The sequence below is a fragment of the Hyla sarda genome, chromosome 1, assembly GCF_029499605.1.
Source record: "Hyla sarda isolate aHylSar1 chromosome 1, aHylSar1.hap1, whole genome shotgun sequence".
Taxonomy (NCBI): domain Eukaryota; kingdom Metazoa; phylum Chordata; class Amphibia; order Anura; family Hylidae; genus Hyla; species Hyla sarda.
Window position 1 is genome coordinate 596,235,717 of NC_079189.1, and position 13,135 is coordinate 596,248,851.

The 13,135-nt window shown below is 45.7% G+C and overlaps 1 long non-coding RNA gene and 1 other non-coding gene across 2 annotated transcripts; both read right to left on the reverse strand.

Annotated features, from left to right (window-relative positions):
- Positions 1-2,935: 2,935 nt before the first annotated feature.
- On the reverse strand, positions 2,936-3,042 carry LOC130345366 (U6 spliceosomal RNA). The gene has a single exon (XR_008884096.1). It is a non-coding gene; the product is annotated as a U6 spliceosomal RNA (small nuclear RNA).
- A 158-nt stretch (positions 3,043-3,200) lies between these two features.
- LOC130295884 (uncharacterized) lies at positions 3,201-13,109 on the reverse strand. The gene is made up of 3 exons (XR_008849036.1): positions 12,236-13,109; positions 11,861-11,900; positions 3,201-3,461 (listed from the first exon to the last, which is right to left on the reverse strand). It is a non-coding gene; the product is annotated as an uncharacterized LOC130295884 (long non-coding RNA).
- Between the last annotated feature and the right edge of the window lie 26 nt (positions 13,110-13,135).

Sequence of the window (13,135 nt, forward strand, 5' to 3'; positions counted from 1 at the left end):
CTCATGATTCTTATGCCTGAGTTTGTCGCGTATGTTGCCCGATCAATTCTTACAGAGTGAAACATAGTAGAGTGATAGTGGAGGTGAGAGTGATCGATAGAAGTGAGAGTGATTGGGAGAGGTGAGAATGATTGTCAGAAGTGAGAGTGATCGGGAGAGGTGAGAGTGATCGGGAGAGGTGAGAGTGATCGGGAGAGGTGAGAGTGATCGGGAGAGGTGAGAGTGATCGGGAGAGGTGAGAGTGATCGGGAGAGGTGAGAGTGATCGGGAGGGGTGAGAGTGATCGGGACGGGTGAGAATGATCGGGAGAGGTGAGAATGATCGGGAGAGGTGAGAATGATTGTCAGAGGTGAGAGTGATCGGGAGAGGTGAGAGTGATCGGGAGAGGTGAGAATGATTGTCAGAGATGAGAGTGATCGGGAGAGGTGAGAGTGATCGGGAGAGGTGAGAGTGATCGGGAGAGGTGAGAGTGATCGGGAGAGGTGAGAATGATTGTCAGAAATGAGAGTGATCGGGAGAGGTGAGAGTGATCGGGAGAGGTGAGAGTGATCGGGAGAGGTGAGAGTGATCGGGAGAGGTGAGAGTGATCGGGAGAGGTGAGAGTGATCGGGAGAGGTGAGAGTGATCGGGAGAGGTGAGAGTGATCGGGAGGGGTGAGAGTGATCGGGAGGGGTGAGAATGATCGGGAGAGGTGAGAATGATCGGGAGAGGTGAGAATGATTGTCAGAGGTGAGAGTGATCGGGAGAGGTGAGAGTGATCGGGAGAGGTGAGAGTGATCGGGAGAGGTGAGAATGATCGGGAGAGGTGAGAATGATTGTCAGAGATGAGAGTGATCGGGAGAGGTGAGAGTGATCGGGAGAGGTGAGAGTGATCGGGAGAGGTGAGAGTGATCGGGAGAGGTGAGAGTGATCGGGAGAGGTGAGAATGATTGTCAGAAATGAGAGTGATCGGGAGAGGTGAGAGTGATCGGGAGAGGTGAGAGTGATCGGGAGAGGTGAGAGTGATCGGGAGAGGTGAGAGTGATCGGGAGAGGTGAGAGTGATCGGGAGAGGTGAGAGGGATCGGGAGAGGTGAGAGTGATCGGGAGAGGTGAGAATGATCGGGAGAGGTGAGAGTGATCGGGAGAGGTGAGAGTGATCGGAAGAGGTGAGAATGATCGGGAGAGGTGAGAATGATTGTCAGAGGTGAGAGTGATCGGAAGAGGTGAGAGTGATCGGGAGAGGTGAGAGTGATCGGGAGAGGTGAGAGTGATCGGGAGAGGTGAGAGTGAGCAGAACTATTAGAAGAACCTGATGCATTTCTGCCCACATTAGCATGTGATGCTTGAGTGACATCATCCCCCTCATAAGTATGATGTATATTGGTTTAGCCCTTAAAATGATCATCTTCCTTGAGACCATTGGCTCCTCCCTCTGGGCACTTGCTGTTCAGTTGCACATATGAAAACCTGCTAATTGCTCATCTCACAAGCAGACGTTCACAAATCTACCCCTAAAGTTTGTGTATGAAGGCATTTTAACCCCTTCCTGAGCTGAGCCCCATCTGACTGATTCCCTTTAAGAGTACTTGAGTGTTCCCTGCAGTTTCCTCCTCTGCCCTATATGACGGTAACAATCTGTATTTAAGCACTAGGCCGCATCTTCAGTAGATGACACTGACATGCTCTCTTGGATAAAAATAGACATTTTTTGTGAATCTAGGGAAGCGAGCCCAAACATGTGACTGGGGCTAAATGTATCTCTGTGATAAAGCCAGCTTAGACACAATTAGAAATTCTCCCCGGTTGGAGATGCAGATGGCTTAGCAGGGGGTGTCAGAAAGGGCTTAATCACATATGACAACCCCTGTGCTGGGGGGGACAGGATTGGCCTGGCTACAGGGAGGACAGGATTGCCTGCCAGCTGGGGGGGCTATCTGAGAATATTAGTATGTATGTAATTTGTGTTGTGCGGTAACAGTATGGCTCTGGGGGGGGGGGGGGGGGGGGGGGGGGTTCCAGTGATGTGGTAAGTGGTTTCTGAGTGTGTTGTTGTTATTATGTGAAGTATATTAGTTTTAGATTATTGTGGCAGAGGGTGAAGTGGTCGGCTCAGGTGCGGAGTGCTGTGTACTAGGTGGATGGGGGGGGGGGTCTCTTTCGAGGGTCTTTTCATCTTATTACGGGCCCACCCCGAATGCCACTCTTAAAGTCTGTAAACTTATTATCTCTCCATCTACCAGCTGAACATCTCTAAATCGTGATAGATCTAGTGCACTTCATCGTGCGTGTCAAGTCCAGAGCAGAAGCAAATCCCCATAGAAAACCACAGTTCCTGACACGGACAGAGGTGGCAGCAGAGAGCACTGTGGTCAGACTGGAAAGAACTACACAACTTCCTCTGGAGCACACAGCAGCTGATTATGATTTGAATATAGAAGTACTGTAGTTTACACATCTGTTTAACTTTCTGGCACCAGTTTATTTAAATACTTTTTTTCCCCCTCCGGAGTACCCCTTTAATAGATTTCTTTATCAAAATAAGTGTAGTAGGAATATTTATAGAGATCACATTGAATCCAATTCATATAGGTAAAAAGAATACTTATAAAAAGTCTTCTGCCCCCATTGATGTTCTCTATGCAAATGCAAAGACTTTTGCCGATGCCGGTTTTGTCTTTGATCTTTCTGTTGTACAATAAAATTCAGCATGCGGTACAGAGAGAGAGAGAGAGAGACGGTTCATACAGTCTCATGCTAATAATGAGTGGGTAAGACAGCCATATTGTTAATGGGATGTATGACAGGGGCTGGGTGTGAGCATGGAGACACAGTATACTAGGGTTTCCCAACCAGTGTGCCTCCAGCTGTTGCAGAACTACAACTCCCAGCATGCCTGAACAGCTAAACAGGATTCCTTATGCATGCAAACTAAGTTAGAGTAAACTTTAGAGAACAAAAATATGGAACAATTCACAAATTTGCACATCATCCTTGCCCCGGGGGCCATGCTTATCTCTTTGTTTCATTCCAGTTTTAGTCTATGTGCTTCTGAAATGAGCATTGTGCCGGAATGTTCGGCTTGTGCCTGCTGTTTGCAGAATGTTTTCGGGGCAGACATTCCGCAAAAATGTTCTCCGTGTGAACATGGACTTAGGGTCAGTTTTACAGATCAGGGTTTTCATTAGGGATATTTCCAGGGACAGTGAGGGTCAGCAGTTTAAGGGTCAATGTTCAGGGATAGATCTAGGAAAAGATTCAGGGATAGCTATTTAGTTTATTTTTAGTTTGTTCATATTCATCATCTGTCTGCTTCAATTAGCTTGTGTCATTATCTGTCCCATCCTTATTTGGTTTCTGTCATCTATTGGTGAGTTCCTGTACTTGTTATTTGTTACCCAATTGGATGTTTTTATGCAATTTCATTTCTTGCAACTGTCTTATTGTAGTACAGTTCAGCCCTTCTGTAAGTCCTGGGAGTATCTGAATATTGGAAATCAAAGAAAAGAAGATGGCTATAAGTGAAGTTCAGTCCATGATCATCTGGGGTTGTTACAGTGTCATCATACGGAGTTGAGAGAGCTTTGCACCAGCTATAGTTACGGTATGCCCCTACAAACACTTGGGAAGATTTATTAAAACCTGAGCAGAGGAAAAGTGGAGCAGGTGCCCATAGCAACCAATCAGCTTGCTATTTTATTTTTAAAAAGACCTTTGAAAAATGAAAGAACCTATCTGATTGGTTGCTATGGGCAACTACTCCACTTTTCCTATGCAAAAGTTTTGATAAATCTCTCCCACTGACCTTTTTGATGCTTCAATTGATAATGGGGTTAAAGGGGTTATCCAGGAAAAAACTTATATATATATATCAACTGGCTTCAGAAAGTTAAGCAGATTTGTAAATTACTTCTATTAAAAAATCTTAATCCTTCCAATAGTTATTAGTGTTACGCCGAGCGCTCCGGGTCCCCGCTCCTCCCCGGAGCGCTCACAGCGTTCTCCTGTTCGCAGCGCCCCGGTCAGACCCGCTGACCGGGTGCGCTGCGATAATGTCTCTAGCCGGGATGCGATTCGCGATGCGGGACGCGCCCGCTCGCGGTGCGCATCCCGACCCGCTTACCAGACTCGCTCCCCGTCTGTGCTGCCCCGGCGTGCGCGTCCCCGCTCCCTAGGGCGCGCGCCGGGTCTTTGCGATTTAAAGGGCTGGTGCGCCACTGATTGGCACATGGGTTTTAATTTGTGTCTTCACCTGTGCACTTCCCTATATTACCTCACTTCCCCTGCACTTCCTTGCCGGATCTTGTTGCCATTGTGCCAGTGAAAGCGTTTCCTTGTGTGTTCCTAGCCTGTGTTCCAGACCTCTTGCCGTTGCCCCTGACTACGATCCTTGCTGCCTGCCCTGACCTTCTGCTACGTCCGACCTTGCTCTTGTCTAATCCCTTGTACCGCGCTTATCTCAGCAGTCAGAGAGGTTGAGCCGTTGCCGGTGGATACGACCTAGTTGCTACCGCCGCTGCAAGACCATCCCGCTTTGCGGCGGGCTCTGGTGAAAACCAGTAGCAACTTAGAACCGGTCCACCGACACGGTCCACGCCAATCCCTCTCTGACACAGAGGATCCACCTCCAGCCTGCCGAATCGTAACAATTAGCTTCTGAAGTTGAGTTGTTGTTTTCTGTCTAACTGCTCTCTGATGACTCATGTCCCAGGAGCTGTGCAGTTCCTATGGGGATATTCTCCCATCATGCACAGTTCCCGGGACATGACATCATCATTGAGCAGTTAGACAGAAAACTTCAGAAGCTAATAACTATTGGAAGGATTAAGATTTTTTAATATAAGAAATTTACAAATCTGTTTAACTTTCCGGAGCCAGTTTATATATATATAAATAAAAGGTTTTGCCTGGAATACCCCTTTAAACAGATTTGTAAATTGCTTCTATTAAAAAATCTTCATCCTTTCGGTACTTATGAGCTTCTGAAGTTAAGTTGTTCTTTTCTGTCTAAGTGCTCTCTGATGACACGTGTCTCAGGAACCACCCAATTTAGAAGCAAATCCCCATAGCAAACCTCTTCTACTCTGTGCAGTTCCCGAGACAAGCAGAGATGTCAGCAGAGAGCACTGTTGCCAGACGGAAAAGAACAACTCAACTTCAGCAGCTGATAATTATTGGATGTCAGCAGAGAGCACTGTCGCCAGACAGAAAACAACAACCCAACTTCAGCAGCTGATAATTATTGAAAGAATTTAGATGATTTTTTTAATAGAAGTAATTTACAAATCTGTTTAACTTTCTGGAACCAGTTGATATAAAACAAAAAGTTTTTCCTGGAATACCCCTTTAAGGCCACCATAAAAAAAAAAAGTCAGATTTTAATTGCGGTCTGTAACTGGAAGGGCACTCTCCACATAAGAGCTGGCTCAGGAGGCCACAAAAAGAATACTTCACTTAAAAGCCTGAGTCCTACGTCAGCGGCTCTCAGACATAAAGGTCTATTTTACTATGGCAACCCATGAAGCGTGCAGCGCACATCTCCCTGTGATTAGAACTCTTACCTGTCTCCATTACTGGAAGAAAACCTACTGATGGCCGGCATAATAAAAAAAAAAAAAAGGGAAAAACTTTTTGCCTAATAACAGGCCCTACCATACAATGGATGATGTGGAGACTTTTGTTGGTGCCACCTATGGTGTTCTGGGCCTAATGATTAGCGCTGTACAGTAACAGTGGCATAAATTGGCCATACAATGCCCGGTAGATTTCTTTCATGTGTAACCTACATTATTGGTGGACGTACTGGTTATCATCCCCATCTCGTTGTGGAGGGGTAGAGCGTGTACGGCCATGCGGGTTGGTTTTTATTGGGTAATGTCGCAGATGCCTTTTCACCAGTTAGCGATGACACCGGCTCATTGTTGCCGCTCGCTCTCCTTCCCTAGCACCTGGTGTCCTGGTTCGCATCAGTAGAACATCATTATTTGGCAGCTTCCATAGCGCAGCGAACGCCTAATCCCCCTCCGTCCTGGAGAGCAGAGAATTGAAGTGACAGCGTCTGCTGCTCGGGAAATTAATGTGGACAGGAATCTGCTCAGGAATGTCCTGCCTACGAGAATAGAGAAATTAATACAGCAGCCGCTGTTCATGGGACCCGCCTGTGACTTGGTGCCAGCTGTTTCCGACTTGTATGAACATCTGGAGACAAGGGGCATTGCCGCCCCGCCACAGTGTTAAGTGTAGCATGTATAATGTAGCATGTATAATGTGGAGAGTGGTACGTAATACATATACAAGGCGTATTTACCCCAAAATACAATACTGTGTTTCTCCGAAAATAAGACCGGGTCTTATGTTAATTTTAGTCACAAAAAACACACTAGGGCTAATTTTCAGGGTAGGGCTTATTTATTTATGGGGGCCTGAAGGAGTGTGGAGGATGGGGGGGCTGTGGGAGTGTGGAGGATGGGGGGTTGTGGGAGGATGGATGGCTGTAGCAGTGTGGAGGATGGGGGGCTGTGGGAGTGTGGAGGATGGGGGGTTGTGGGAGGATGGATGGCTGTAGCAGTGTGGAGGATGGGGGGCTGTGGGAGTGTGGAGGATGGGGGGTTGTGGGAGGACGGATGGCTGTAGCAGTGTGGAGGATGGGGGGCTGTGGGAGGATGGGGGGCTGTAGCAGTGTGGAAGATGGGGGGCTGTAGGAGTGTGGAGGATGGGGGGCTGTAGCAGTGTGGAGGATGGGGGGCTGTAGCAGTGTGGAGGATGGGGGGCTGTAGCAGTGTGGAGGATGCCGCACCCCCCCCCCCATCTTCCACACTGCTACAGCCCCCCCATCCTCCCACAGCCCCCCATCCTCCACACTCCTGCTGCCCCCCCATCCTCCACACAGCGTTCCGGTTTTCATTACTGGCGGACACAGTCAGGATCTGGACCGCGGGCCGCCAGTTGAGTACCGCTGGCCTAGGTCTTATTTTCAGGGTAGGGTGTATTTTCGGGGAAACAGTTCCGATCAAGGCTTTCTTTGTATCATAGACAGTACATGGGATTGGACAAAATAACTAGAGCACCCACTACACGTGACACAGGAATCTATTTAGCACAAGATACTGCTAAAATATGTGATGAAATAGACAAATATAAATCATGGACAACATTTTTCCACTTTTTCATGAATAAAGATGAATGATGGAAGCAGGTGATGGGCGTCTTCTCCTAACCTTATTCTCAAGAGCGCCCCCCCTCAAGTCTGGTGACCGGGTGGATACTTCAGTGGGCACTGTAAGAATCAAAAACTTTTTATATGTTGTACATCTTGGCAAGACATTAAAGGGGTACTCCGCTGCTCAGCGTTTGGAGCTGGAGCCGGGAGCTCGTGATGTCATAGCCCCGCCCCCTCAAGACATCACGCCCCGCCCCCTCAATGCAAGTCTATGGGAGGGGGTGTGACAGCTTGCGCGTTAAGCACCAGGGTGTACATGTCACATCATATATCAGAACTAAAATGTGTGTGTGTGTATATACATATATATATGTATATATATATATATATATATATATATATATATATATATATATATATATATATAACAATCAAGATGTCCCATCATACATACACAGAATAATAAAAAAAAAAGTTATAGGGGTCAGAAGAGGACAATTTTAGGTATACCAATTTTGTTTAAAAATTTTTAGTTTTTTTTTAAGTAATGGAAAAGCACGTAAATGTGGCTATTGTTTTATTTTAATTGACCCACATAATAAAGAGAACAGGTCTGTTTTACCGTAAAGTGCACTTTTTTCCAATTTCCTCCGCAAATAATGTTTTGTTTAGTTTCAACGTAAATTTTATGGTTAAATGGGTGATGTCATTACAAAATTGGTTGCACAAAAAAAAAAAAAAAAACAAGCCCTCATATGGGTCTGTGGATGGAAAAAGAAAATATAAGACCTGTCTTTAACTTTGCAGCGGAATCCCACTGAACTCAATGGGGCTTTGAATTTCGGCAGAATTCTGTGTTTTGAGCACACAGAAATTCTGCTAAAATTTCACTAGAAATTTGCAAATCTGCAAAAATTCTGCAGCAAGCTTTGCAGAGAGGAATAGCCTGTGAACATAGCTTTAGAAGGAAAGGAGGGAATAACAAAACAGCAAATATTAAATTAGGTTGTGTTCTCAAGGGGTAAAAGGGGTATTCCAATGGAAAATAATGTTTTCAAATCAGCTGGTGCCAGAAAGTTAAACAGATTTGTAAATTACTTCTATATAAAAATCTTATCCTTCAGTACTTATCAGCAGGGCCGGCGTTAGGGGGGGGCAACCTGGGCAGTTGCCCCGGGCCCCCATCCAAAAGAATGCCCCCTGAACATATTTACGTCCAGACTCACAATACTGTATTTTGCTGCAATTTGCGCAAAATCATGGTAAAATCGCCGCGTTTTTTGCAGCAATTCTGAGCAAATCGCAGCAAAATACTGTAGTGAGAGTCAGTGGCATTATTAATGGGGTGCGGTAGGGGCGGACCGTACTGAGTGATACCCTGACTCTGCTACGTCCGTCCATCCCTGTCACTCACTGTGCATACTTCAGCTGTGAACCTTCAGTCTTTTTCTGACCTGTATGAGCTTCATGTCTGGACAGAGAGGAGAGGGGAGAGGCAGATCAGCATGGCAGCCTGGAGAGGTCAAAGGCTATCAAAGCCAGAAATCTGCATGTGCCCATCGTTTGTCTCCCCCCCCCCCCCCCCCTTTCACAAGATCAGAGCAAAATATCTTTGAGGAGACTGGCTACATGAAACATTTACAGGTTAGTGTATTACAGTGGTCTCCAAATTGAGTCCATCCAGCTGTTGCAAAACTACAACTCCCAGCATGTCCAGACAGCTATTGTCTCTCAGGGCATGCTGGGCGTTTTGCAACAGCTGGATGTCCTCAGTTTGGAGACCACTGGTGTAGTCTATGATTTTATGCAAGTGCATAAGTGCGGTGTACTTGTGTATAAATGTGTGTGTAAGTGCTGTATGTGGGTGCCTCAGTTTTTGTCTATGTACATAAAATGCAAATAAAAATGTGTTAACCTCCTAAAAGGAGTTTTCCAGCAAAAACATTTTTTCAATGTATGTGTCCAGGCTGCGTGCTGCAGACAGTATGTCACATTGCCGCTCACCAATAACTGGCTAAGGTGGCACAATGCTGTGGCCAGTGATTGGCTGAGCAGCAATGTGTCGTGCCATCTGCAGACCGGAAGTTAAGTGGAGACTGGACACAGACCGGGTGCCATCAGAACAGTGTCTGCTGAGGAGAAAGAGGGGTAAGTACAGGCTTTTTTTTTTATGTTATCACAAAGCCTGGAAACATTTAGGCTAGGTTCAGACTACGGAATCCCGGGCAGAAAATTTCCGCCCGGAGATTCCGAGTGCAGTCAGCGCTGACTGAATCAGTCGGCGCTAGGACCGCGCGGACACTGCAGTCTCCAATAGACTGATATGTGTTCTGCGCGGATTTCCGCCTGAAGAAAGAGCAACGCCATTCTTCAGGCGGAAATTTCCAAGCGGATTTTCCGTTCACAAATTCCGAAGTGTGAATTTGTGAACGGAAATACATTCACTACACTATACATTTTAGCAAGCGGAATTTCCGCCTGCAATTTCAAAGCAAAATTGCAGGCGGAAATTCCGTAGTCTGAACCTAGCCTTATTGAAAGAATTTATTTTTTTTTTTTACTGAACAACCTTTTTAATGACCACCAATACACCTTTTTAAAGGGGTGCTCCGCTGCTCAGCGTTTGGAACAAACTGTTCCGAACGCTGGAACCGGCGTTGGGAGCTTGTGATGTCATAGCCCCGCCCCCTCATTATGTCACATCTCACCCCCTCAATGCAAGTCTATGGGAGGGGTGACTTTGGATAAGACTTTTTGATCACTTTTTATTCATTTTTTTTTTGTGGTATAAAAAGTGACCAAAAATACACTATTTTAGACCTTGGAATTTTTTTTGCACATACGACATTGACCGTGCGGTTTAATTAACTATATATTTTTATAGTTCGGACATTTACGCACGCGGCCATACCACATATGTTTATTTCTATTTACACCATTTTTTTTTTTTAATGGGAAAAGGGGGGTGAATCATCTTCATTAACTTTTTTTTTTGCAATGTTATAGCCCCCATAGGATATTATAACATGCAATACACTGATCTCTTACACTATTCAATGCTATGCCATTCCATAGCATTGATCAGTGTTTTTGGCGCTTGACTGCTCCTGCCTGGATCTCAGGCACAGAGCAGTCATTCGGCGATCGGGACGCTGAGGAGGCAGGTAAGGCACCCTCCTTGTGTGTCCTAGCTGATCGGGAAACCGTGCTTTCACCGTGGTGGTCCTGATCAGCCCCACTGAGCTGCCGGGAAGCTTTCACTTTCACTTTAGATGCGGCGATCAACTTTGATCGCTGCGTCTAAAGAGTTATTGCCCGACATCTGTCCGGCATTAGCCACGGGTCAACGCTGCTGATAGCAGACGGGACCGTGCAGGTATGATGAGCGCTCATCTCCTGAGCTCCCTTCATAACCCTGTCGTGCCGTAGCGCTGTTTATAAATGGCGTTTTGCGGCAAGGGGTTAAACGCAGAAAATATTTACAATAGATCTTAGATTTGGACCCTGATACATTTGTATTATGACCTTTGATGCTTTTCCCCTCATTGGGATCTCGGGCCGTATTCACATGGTGCGTGATCAGTAACCTACTGCTGTGTATTCTGTATCACAAAACCAGAAAAATCTTTGGTCACACAATTCGGGGCTCCATTTTTTATTTTGCCCAGGGCCACACTTAGTCTAAAACCGGCCCTGCTTATCAGCTGCTGTATGCTCCAGAGGAAGTTGTGTAGTTCTTTCCAGTCTGACCATAGTGCTCTCTGCTGACACCTCTGTCCATGTCAGTAACTGCTATGGGGAATTGTTCCTACTCTGGACAGTTCCCGACACAGACAAAGGTGGCAGCAGAGAGCACTTTGGTTAGATTGGAAAGAACTACACAACTTCCTCTGGAGCGTACAGCAGCTGATAAGTACTGGAAAAACTGCAGCAGCAAAAACTGTGAAAAACTAAATTTGTGTCAGTCTCAAATCTTTTGGCCACAACTGTATACAGTGCGTCAATAGACTGTTAGGGTACGTTCACACTATGGAATTCCACGGACGGAATTACGCGAGTGGGATTCCACGGTGTGAACTTAACATTAGTGTGAACGGGTGTCCGCGAGACCCGTTCACACTGCAGAATTTCAGCGGTGGACAATTCCGCCGCTGAAACTGTTCCGCGGAAAAAGTGTTCATTTTTGCGCGGATTCCGCGAGCACTGCATAGCCGTGGTGTGGTGACGGCTCAGTGCTCCGCGGCCCTGGCGCCAAAGTATTTTCATCGGCAGCCGCCACACGGAATCTCCACTCGATGAATTCAGCGAGCGGAGACTCCGTCTGGCGGCCGCCAGCGGATTCCGTCTGGCGGCCGCAGTGTGAGCGCACCCTTACTAGTTTTAAGACACTGTTCACAAAGGGATACTAAAATGGTGAAGACTCAAATTGCCCGAATTAAAAAAAAAAAATTACAAAAACTTTTAGTTACACAAGGATTAAGGCTTTGGGGGAGATTTATCAAAACCTGTCCAGAGAAAAAGTTGCTGAGTTGCCCATAGCAACCAATGAGATCACTACTTTCATTTTTCAAAGGACTCTTTAAAAATGAAAGTAGCGATCTGATTGGTTGCTAGGGGCAACTGCACCACTCTTCCTCTGCACAGGTTTTGATAAATCTCCCCCAGTAATCTTAGATACACAGTTGAACAGACAGTATTGGAGGTGCTAAATTTAGATACGCACCTTCTTCAGAGACAGTACTACACATAAGAGCTTGGATACACTAGTTTAGGGGAAAAAAAATCACATATATTAGACACACATGCTCAGGAGACAGTATCACACATTATAGGCTTAGATACAAAAGCCGAGGAGACTGTATTAGACATTACAGCAGTGTTTCCTAACCAGGGTGCCTCCAGATGTTGCAATAGTACAACTCCCAGCATGCCCGGACAGCCTAAGGCTGTCCGGGCATGCTGGGAGTTGTAGTTTTGCAACACCTGGAGGCACCCTGGTTAGGAAACACTGCATTATAGGCTTAGATACAGATGTTCAGGTGGCAGTATCACACATACTATAGGCTTAGATACAAATGCTGAGGAGACAGTAACCTACAGTTTAGGCTTAGATACAGATGTTCATGAGGCAGTATCACACATCCTATAGGCTTAGATACAAATGCTGATAAGACAGTAACCTACAGTTTAGGCTTAGATACAGATGTTCAGGAGGCAGTATCACACATACTATAGGCTTAGATACAAATGCTGAGGAGACTGTATTAAACATTATAGGCTTAGAAACAGATGTTCAGGAGGCAGTATCACACATCCTATAGGCTTAGATACAAATGCTGAGAAGACAGTAACCTACAGTTTAGGCTTAGATACAGATGTTAAGGAGGCAGTATCACACATACTATAGGCTTAGATACAAATGCTGAGGAGACTGTATTAAACATTATAGGCTTAGAAACAGATGTTCAGGAGGCAGTATCACACATACTACAGGCTTAGATACAAATGCTGAGGAGACTGTATTGGACATTATAGGCTTAGATACAGATGTTCAGGAGGCAGTATCACACATACTACAGGCTTAGATACAAATGTTGAGGAGACTGTATTGGACATTATAGGCTTAGATACAGATGTTCAGGAGACAGTATCACACATACTACAGGCTTAGATACAAATCCTGAGGAGACAGTAACCTACAATTTAGGCTTAGATACAGATGTTCAGGAGGCAGTATAACACATACTATAGGCTTAGATACAAATGCAGAGGAGACTGTATTAGACATTATAGGCTTAGATACAGATGTTCAGGAGGCAGTATCACACATACTACAGGCTTACATACGAATGCTGAGGAGACTGTATTAAACTTGGCTTAGATACAGATGTTCAGGAGGCAGTATCACACATACTATAGGCTTAGATACAAATGCTGAGGAGACAGTAACCTACAGTTTAGGCTTAGATACAGATGTTCATGAGGCAGTATCACACAA